Genomic DNA, 10,006 nt, shown 5'->3' on the forward strand with positions numbered 1-10,006 from the left:
GAAAGAGTGAAATTCCCAAATATATTGTTTAAATGTTCTTTGATTTTCCTCCTTCCTCTTCCTATTTCTCCCTTTTTTTTCCTCCTCATTTTTACACCTCGGATCTCAGTGTTGTTGAGTTCAATACTGGGCCTAGGAGATAGAACCCCCTTGGTCAGGGACAAAGCTGACTCAGTGAAATTGGGAAGGATGAACCTCCCTTCGGAGATCCTGGTTCCACGCCTTCCTTCCCTCTCGCTGGAGCCTCTGGCTCTGTGTACCTCAGGTCTGTAGTGTCCTTACCACCTCCTTCTCTCAGATCCTACCAATACTTGTTTTCTGATACAAACAAACAAACTAAAGCAAACAAAATCATGAGACAAATTTGCTTTAAGTACAATGGAGAAGAGGCAAGTTCAAAAATGGAACATAAAGTCGTCGAAAGGGAGTCATTCTGGGAACCCGCAGTTAGTGTAATGGCTATGTTGCTGGACTCCCACGTAGTCGACCGTGGTTCACGTCCTGGACCCGGTGGCTTAAAACTCATGCCGGGCGCGTGTGCGTGCATGCCCAAGATCCCGAGAGGAGAATGGAGGAGAAGGGATTGCGGCGTGGCCATCCCCCCTGGGGGGTGATTTATCGCTTTCTGTCTCTATGTCTCTCTCTGTCTGTCTGGCGAGGGCACACACCCTATAACGAAAAGCTCTCAAAAAAAAAAAAAAAAATTAAAATTAAAAAAAAAAAAAAAAAGAAAGGGAGTCATTCTGAAAGGAGTCAGGAAGGGTAGGGAGGGGAAGGGAGGGAAAGGTAGACCTGGTTGCCCTGCATCTGGACTGCAGGGGCAGCCCTAGTGTGACTGAGTGTGAGGGCTGAGACCCTGTGGCCTGGTGAATCTGGAGGTGTTTGGGCTTTTACACCAGAAAACCCTGGTTCAAGTCTCTTGGGACCTTGGACAAATTAGACTATCTGCGCCTGTTTCCTCATGTGTGAAATAGGAAAATTAAAGAGAGTCTTGTCACTGAAGGCCCCAGCCCAGGGCCTGATCTAAGTAAGTGTTCAAAATGGTTAGCACCGGGGTGAAGCTGCTTGTGGTTGTGTCGACATTTGTAATTACAAAAGGAATAAGGAAGATGGGATGGTTTGGAAAATGACTTGTCCTAGAAGTTCACATCTTGGAATTCAATCCTACTGGGTGGTAATTGGATCATGGTGATTGGATCTTGGAAGCACGGTGTCAGGCTCTGGTTTACTCGGGCCTTTACACTGTAAACAGTGGCATTCCACCGCAGGCTCTGAGTTGCTTTTTTGGGGGAGAGGTTTTTGCTATAGGGAATATGCACTTGCCAGACAGACAGAGAGAGACAGAGAGATAGAAAATGAGAAATCCCCCCCCCCAAGGGGGATGGCCATGCCGCAATCCCTTCTCCTCTGTTCTCCTCTTGGGATCCTGGGCACACATGCACACGCACCCAGCGTGAGTTTTAAGCCACCAGGTCCAGCACACGAACCGCAGTCGACTACATGGGAGTCCAATGACAGCCATTATGCTAAGAGTTAAGCCCACCGGTTAAGGGCTCAGTCCCACAAGACTGCCCCCACTTCAGACACGAAGGCAAGTCTCAAGCTGTGGGCTGTGCTTCTGATCCTCAGCTACAAGTGGATGCCTGCTAGGCTCAATAATTTGCTAGGACAGCTCACAGAACTCAGGGAGACAGCTTACTTACACTTAGTAGTCTGTTACAAAGGGTATGTATGTCTACACAAAACAACTACAGTGGTATCCTACTAAATATACAGTTATGTAAACAAGTCTTTTTATCTTGGGCAGCCAGGCAAAGAGATGGAGAGGGTGAGGCATGGGAAGTGACACATCCCATCCATGCTGGCTCTGAGGACACCACACTCCCAGCTCTACCACATATTCTGCAACTCAGCAGCTCATCAAATCTGGTACTGTGAGAGTTTTTGTAGAACTTGCTCTCCAGCTTCACCCTACCTCCTTCCCAGAGATCAGTGGGTAAGTGCAGCTGAAAGTTTCAACTTTCTAATCACTTGGCCTTGCTGGTGACCAGCCCTCAACCAGGTAGCCTAGGGCTCCACTGTAAGTCACCTTGTTCATGTAAATGTGGATGTTATCCAAAGGGGCTCATTATGAACAACAAAAAAGACACTCCCATTACACAGAAAATGTCAAGGGTTTGAGGAAATCCATGACAGGAACCAGGGATAAAGTCTAAATACATCCACAGTATACCGCACTAGGGTTTGGAGAGAAGCGTGTGTACGGAGAGGGAGCTGTTTGTCTCTCCCTTGTCATTGATATGAGCCGGGAGCACCTTGGCCCGAACATCCCTTCCCAGAGTCCAGGACTGATGAGCTCATGCCCTACAAGCAGTTTACTCTGGGGTTAATTCAGCATTTGTAGTGACTCACAACATTTACAAGGGGCAAGAGGCCTTTGGATTAAGCACCTTGTCATTTTTATTGCCTCTCTTTAAAGAAATATTTGCACAACAATTTTTATTTTATTAATAGATATATTTTTCTTGTAGCAAGAAAAGATTATTTGCAGACACTAAAGTATTTATTTTTCCCATAACCTTCAAAGTATTGGCCTCGGGTTTAGAATTCACTTTCCCTATCGGGAAAGTGAGATAGACCAAATTCTTCAAATGTGACCCATGAAGATAAACAGGCCAGCTGGAGAGCTCGCTTTTAGCACCGCCAGTCATGTTAACAGCTTTGTCTTGCCAGAGCAAAAAGGGCACATTCTGACCTCTGTTCATTACCATTTCTCATTACCATGCCTCATTTCTGTAGGAGCCTGGGATGCCCACATACATGGACAATCTTCAGAGAAGACTAGCTGAAAAGTCTAAGTTGATGAAAAAGAAAAATACATACATATATATATATATATATATATATATACACATATATATGTATAAAATCAAAAGAAATAAAAAAGTCAAGCATGTTACTATTAAATTAGACTTTCAAATATGCTATTGATATCAGAGAAGTTTTAGTGCAATTGTCTCCTTAAATTTGGCAGGGAAATCATTACTCATTTGATGTTGAACTTATACAGATTGTTGAATAACTGAGCAGCACTAAGGCCACATGGCAGTGAACCAAAAGGAAAAGAGAGAGGCGAGAGGAAGAGCAAGCAGGAAAGGGGAGACGAGCTCTTTGCAGACCACTCAGAGCAGGAACCCAGGAGTCGTGGTTATTTCAGGCCTCACTCTTTGGATTCTTGCCTACCTAAAAGGCAAGTTGTTTGCAGAGCTTAAAAAATCTTGCCAGGCACAAAGATAGAAACTTACTCCAGGATCAAGCAGCTTTTAATAGAAGTAAACTCGTGGCAGATACGAGTGTTGCGAATTTCGAGCTTATGGCTGTCACCCGAGGTGCTGCCAGCTTTCCCCGTCATCACTGGGCTCCAGTGAGTACAGCCCTGTTGCAGGGCAGCTTTTAGGAGAGACCACAGTCCCGCTTCCAGGGCCTTCCTGAGTGTGGCTTTACAGTCTTCCATCCATGTGGTTCCCAGTGAGATGGTTTCCTTCCTGCCTTCTACACAAAACCATGCTAGTCTGGGGTTAGCCACCGACCTCTGTCTTTTGCTGTCACGTAACAGAGTGAGGGAAAGCAGCAACCCAAGTATAATCTGCCAGACCGAGTGAGCAAGAGACACCTATCAGAGGAAGGCATTCCTTGGAACATGCTGTTTGTACATATCTCATAACAAGTGGTCATCTTACATATTAATAGTTAAAAGTGTCAGTCGTGTAAATCTTCAGTGCCAAAACCCTAACTCAGTCACACCGGACCTGTTTTGCCTTATGATTCTATAATTCAAATATTCCCATATCACACACTTGATTTCCTACCAGTGATTTTACTGAGTGTCTATGCCTTCAAGCCCAAACACTGTACAAAGTCTACAGGGAATACAGAAATGAAGGAGACCCTGCCATGAAAGACCATGCCTTTACCAAGCTTAATGTTGTTCTCTAGCAAGAACTCCTGAATCACCTCTTCCTCCAGATAAAGACCACCTATATTATTTTCTTGAGCAATGGGAGACAATCATCTCTGTCAATGTGAGTGTTAAGCTGTTACTAACTTTCTGAAGGAACCAGCACCTTCTTTATTGACTTACTACCCTTGGATGTGTTTCCCATCGAATCTCTGAGCTATGTTCCCCACCTGCATGTTCATTGCTTCAATGCTGATGGCCTCCTCACAAGTCTCTAGACCTGGAGATCCGCCAGTTGTTCATTTTGCAAAAATTCCAAAGTCATCATATCACCCTCCTTAACCGCTCACTGAAGCTCTTTGGTGGCTATAAAATCAAACCTGGATTCCTCCATGGGCATTCAGATCCAGATCCCACTAAGGCACTAACAAGAAATTATGAGAGATTGCATAACCAAAATAATTTAGCCAGTAAAGTTCTCGGCCGGGTCTGAATGTGTTAAGTGAGACTCACATGTGAACTAGCCTCACCTGTAGTATTTAGGGCTGCATTAATTTTTTTGAGTGGCAGCTCACCTTTGTGCATATAAATTGGGTAATTACCCTGGTAAGTCAGAGTTTCTGCATTCAGCATCGGCACCTGTAAATATGAAGAGGGCAGGAAAAGAAGGCCAACAGAAACTTTGACCCTTAATATTTGAAAGCATCACTTTCTAGACAGCTGGAAGACTGAGAGGTTTGAAAAGGCCTAACAGGAAAAGAGGAGAGAAAAAAACCTACCCATTTTGTTTGTACATTATTTTCTATTTAAAGATAATAATGTGGTGCAGAAAAGTTGAAACACGAAAATTATATATTTGGTCGCCTCATCTCAACTTCCAGCAGAGTAACAATTGTCACAAAATTACCATACTTGTGTTGGACATAATTTGTTAGAAGTTGATGGCCTGAAAGCTCCCATCTACCCTGAGACTAGACCTGAGGAAAACTTGTCAAAGAGCAAACCATGTCCTCTGTCTTTCTGGAAAGAGCAACGGGAAGCAAGCAAAGCTTGCTGAAAATTAACTTGGCCAAATAGCCATAATTTGTAAAATGCTATTCACTAATACATAAAAATATCCATGTGTTGATATGGAATAAATAGCACAACCTCCCACGGCCTCAGTTCTGCCATTAGGGAATTAACTATGTAGGAAATAAAACTAACATTCTGGGAAAGCCTATTATTTATCTGTTGTCTCGTTCAATCTTAGTGTAACTGGCCAGAACTAGCCTACCTAAGAAAAACAGTGCTAATGACTGTTTTGTAAGTTTGCTTACAAGCTGAGAAGGCCAAGTGACCTAAAGTTGACCCCTTGAGCAAGGAAGGGTGTGACAATGCTGGCTGCAATAAAGTGACCAATCAGAACAGTACCAGTTCAATTCTTTATTTGCATAGAAAGCTTAATGGGCCAATGGGACTGGGGCTTGAGTTAACTAATCAGAAATGCACAAGTTGTAATGTTCATTTACATAAGGAACTTATGATTAGGAACTTAGGTAGGACTTATTCCTCTGTAAAAACAAACAAACAAACAAAACACCCTTTTAACATATGAGGAGGCAGATTTGGAATTTGAGTTATATAATCTGAGCTGTGATTATTATTATTATTATTATTTTATTATTACTATTATTATTAATTTTTTTGCCTCCTTGCTGACTAGCCAAGCAATGAAATTCTTTCTTCTTCAAAACTCAGTGGCACAATTCAGATTCTTGCATATCAGTCAGATTGGGTAATTACCCTAGTAAATCAGAGTTTTTGCATTCAGAATCAGCATGTGTAAATAAGAAGAGAGTAGGAAAAGAAGGCCAATAGAAACTTGGCCCTTAATTTTGAAAGCATCATTTTCTAGACAGCTGAAAGACTGAGAGGTTTGAAGAGACCTAACTGAGACCTTGAGTGGTAACACAGATAGGATTAGATACAATTGTCCCCATTTTCCAGGTGAGGAAACTAAGAGGTTAAATAACGATCCAAATCCCTTAAATAGGTGAGTGGTATAACAAAGACTTAAAGCCCAGTTGGTCTAGGTATGTAATTCCTGACTGGAGGTGGAAGAGATGGAAGGAGGCTGATTATCTCTTCACATGGCTGCTCCTCCTTTCCCCAGCATGGCTGAATGTCTGGAAGCAGGACACACAACCACTATGCTGTCAGGAGCATGTTACTTCCCTTAAGGATTGCATGGAATACACAATCCAAGATTGAAAGCCTTGGTCTAGCTTTAAAATTCTGGCAATATTATGTACTGTCTTCTGACCATCTTAAAGGTCTCTCATAACAGGAAAACATTTTGAAAACTTATTTATTTAGGTTCATTTATTCATTTCTTCCATGACAGAGAAAGACATAGAAAAAAGGCACAGAAAGACGTACAGAAAGCCCCCCCAAAAGGAGTTTCACGCTGTGATCCACCCCCAGCTTCTGCTAGCCTTAGGTCATGGGCATATACTTGCCCACCTGGCATGTTCAGGGAAGTCTCCAGACACAAACCTGGAACTTTCCCATGTGCATAAGCCTTGCAGAACTATGTATTATTGCTGTGCCACTGTCTGGCCCCTCAAAATTTTAGATTAATAGTCATAACACTAAGTCCATCCAAGAGCTTTGGACTTGATATGTGCAACATTTGGTCTCTACTGTTATTTTCAAAGCCAACATAATATTTGAACCGGTCATAGAGATGTCACAGGACTTCAGAGAGGGTAGAAATGACTTCCTCTGAACCAGTTTCCCCTGCTGATTCCGACACCGTGCCTTTTTACATTATGCTCTCTTTTATATTAAGCCATCATGAACATTCGCTAAAATGTAAATTAAATCTCAGAGCTTAACAGACTTAACCATTAGCCTGCTTCAAGACCCTGCACTTGTGCTTTTACACACACACACACACACACACACACACTGCAGTCCAAGACAACTAGATTTAGTTTATCAGATTACTCCTAGCAGAGTGCAGAATCCTAAAGGGATGGGCTAAAAAGCAAGTCAGTTTTGATGGGAAAATGATATCAGAACAGATGCAGAGCCCTGGGCACTTCCTGAGAGGCCATGGGGGAGAGAGGAGGCTGAGCAGTCAAGAATGACAGGGGAGAGGCTGGAGTCAGGGAGACCAGAGAGAAGACGGCAAAGCTCCTTCTCCTTGGCTGGCCCTGTTCTCTTCTTACCTGGCTCTTTTTTACCTGGCTCTTCTTAGCAATGATCTGAATTGATGGATTTGGTGTTTAAGATCTATTCTCTGTACAGGTGGTTTTTTCCTGGGGAAGAATGCACCTTGGTCACCACAGGGCCTGGTGAGAGCTGAACTGAGATAGGGAGACACAGACACAGACACACTCCTGGGAGCTTGTGATCCGATTTCCTAGAAACGTTTCCCTGTAGGCCCTTCCAGCTCCCAAGGCATCCTCCATGTGTGAGTGGGGCCAAATGTGTTTATGCAAATATCAAAGTTCTGACTTAGCCGTAGCTGATCAGCGAAATCTTCATTAGCGATACTGAACAGCAAAATTTGGCTCTGACAACAGACCTTTGACCAACTATTCATTGGAATTGTCAATGCTATATTAAGGAACCAACTGGCTATTTGTAGACTTTGGAGTTGGTTTATTTCAGTAGCCACACTTACATGCTGCATAACACGTAATCCCAAGGAAAGGAAAGGAAGCATAGGCTAAAGAGGTATTCCAGAGCTCTAGAAATCATCAAAAGAGATGCCATAAATATAAATTGGTAGACAAGCAAAAGTCTAGTAAGAATTACAATGGTGACAGTGATGGCAGCAAATTTGGCCACAAATGGTCTCCGTTATGCCCTCATTCACTCTGGATCTCCCCAGCAAGCAGAGGAGACAGGTACCGATATATCCCATCCTATGAACAAAGGAACTTAGGTACAGAAAGACCAAGTCAGTTGTCTCCAGTCAGACACTGGCTCCATATCCTTGCCCGCCTGGCCTCAGAGTGAGTGTGGCAACCCTGGGCTCAGTTACCTCCAAAGTATCTCACAACCCTCCTATTCCACAGGAGAATATCCAGTCCAGTAGGGGAGGAAACAGAGGTGTAACAGTGGACGGTAAGGGGTGAGCAAGGCATTAAGGTGCTGGATCCCAGATGGCCGACTACATGGTTCAAGTCCTGGACCTATGGCTTAAAAACCATACCAAGTGCATGTGCATACATGCCCGGGATCCCTAGAGGAGAATGAAGGAGAAGAGGTTTCGACGTGACCATCCCCTCTGGAAGAGGTGGTTTCTCACTTTCCCTCTCTCTGACAAGCACAAGCGCCCTATAGCAAATAGATAAATAAATAAATACATACATGAAAAGTAGAAGATGATGCAAATGGCCCCAGGTCTGCCTTATCATGCACCCAGAAAGGTGATGGAACTTCTGGAAGACCGAATGATCATGTTTCTTCCAGTTGTTGGACATTTTATAGCCAAGGGCTCTTAAATTGTGGGCTTGTAGATGACGAAAGCTCTATTTTTTCCAAGTGGCTTAAATAAATAACAAAGAGGAACAACAAATAAACACACATTTAGGGAATTGTAATAGGACTTTTCTCCAGAAATGAAATTTTACTATTTGCCAGATTTCTGTTATTGCTGGTGTATTTTATAATAGTTAACAAGAGATCTTCTCTCCAGAGGTCACATGAGGGTTGGAAATACCAGCTGTCTTATGAGAGATTTTGGTTTTGTTTTTAACTAAGGATCTATTACATTTGCCTATAAAAATGAGCCTGCTGCTTACCTTAAAGAAGTAGTATTGCAATCCTTCACTGTACGTGTAGGCTTCCTGAGTTGGTAGCTTCTTACTACAGGTCTCAACATACATTGTTCATATAGAAGTGCACATACAGCATGAATTGGGGAAAATGAAAAGAAGTTATTCAAAGAGAGAGGCCTAAACAGTATTTGAACACTAATTTAAAGTAATTTAAAATGATCTTCCTTTAAAATCATGCTGTACACTTTTTCTAAAGAGATGTTTGAGGGTGCTGATTTTACCTTTGAATATATGTATAGTAAACTTTACGCTTAAAAATGACCATAATGTTTTGTTCCTGTGTGGCTGCTAAATTGAGTCCAATGTTCACAATAGCCATTACTGGCCTTTCTATAAACCATTAACCATGAACACTGCCCCAGGCTTCGGTGGCCTAAAAGGCATCGTTTGTTCTGCTAAGTACTGGCACTTGGCCGTTTCTCTCTATTCAAACTCCACATTCACAAGTCTGTCTGGTGACGGGCTTTCCCATCCCTTTCATCGCACCATGTCAACAGGTCCTGTCCTATGGCGAGCTTTCTAAATTGACTCTCTAGTGACCTGTAAGGTGGTATGTGAAATGAGATCCTGGTCTCAGCATGTGACTTCCAACTCTTACAGCTCTAGATGAGTTTTTAAACAATCTGGAGGAAAGTGTGTGTGTGCATGTGTGTGTGTGTGTGAGAGAGAGAGAGACAGAGAGACACATGCATTGTGTGCGAACACTGACTCAAGCATCATCCAGAGACCTTGTATTCCCCAGCCCCCCAGCAGCCTCAGGGTATGTTTCCTATTAAGGATTTATTTTCCTCTAAGAAGTGATCTTTCTGGCCTCTGAAAGAGGTTCTATTCCCATTTAATGCCTGTTAGGAGCTCCCTGAAATTAGATTGAGCAGGTGGCCTCTGAATACATGTTTCAGTGCACATTATTCATACAGGAAATAAGATCAAGGCTGAGAATATCCAGTTTTTGAGATAGGTGACAAGGAGTCAAGTTGTCATTCTTGCTTGACCTTGGGCAATTCACTTAACCTGTATCTCTACCCCCTCCATAATACAGAAAAGTAGCTCCTTCCCCCTTCCTACTCCATTAGAGCATTCTGTGGGCAATTATATGAAGTGTTGGAGTTTCCCTGTATACTTGCCTTGGAAATACAGGAATTATTGGTATTATCATGATTAGACATTCACTCATGGTCCCGCGTGAGATGGGCATGTTCTGGCTGACATGCAA

At 42.9% G+C, this 10,006-nt stretch overlaps 1 long non-coding RNA gene across 1 annotated transcript in view; it reads right to left on the reverse strand.

Annotated features, from left to right (window-relative positions):
• LOC114009638 (uncharacterized) overlaps nt 1-8,408 on the reverse strand; it is a 17,260-nt gene extending 8,852 nt beyond the window's left edge. Inside the window, exon 1 of the long non-coding RNA XR_003551025.1 lies at nt 8,324-8,408. This is a non-coding gene — a long non-coding RNA (uncharacterized LOC114009638). The remainder of the gene's footprint in view (nt 1-8,323) is intronic.
• Between the last annotated feature and the right edge of the window lie 1,598 nt (nt 8,409-10,006).

The sequence above is a fragment of the Tupaia chinensis genome, unplaced genomic scaffold, assembly GCF_000334495.1.
Source record: "Tupaia chinensis unplaced genomic scaffold, TupChi_1.0 Scaffold000578_2, whole genome shotgun sequence".
NCBI lineage: Eukaryota > Metazoa > Chordata > Mammalia > Scandentia > Tupaiidae > Tupaia > Tupaia belangeri.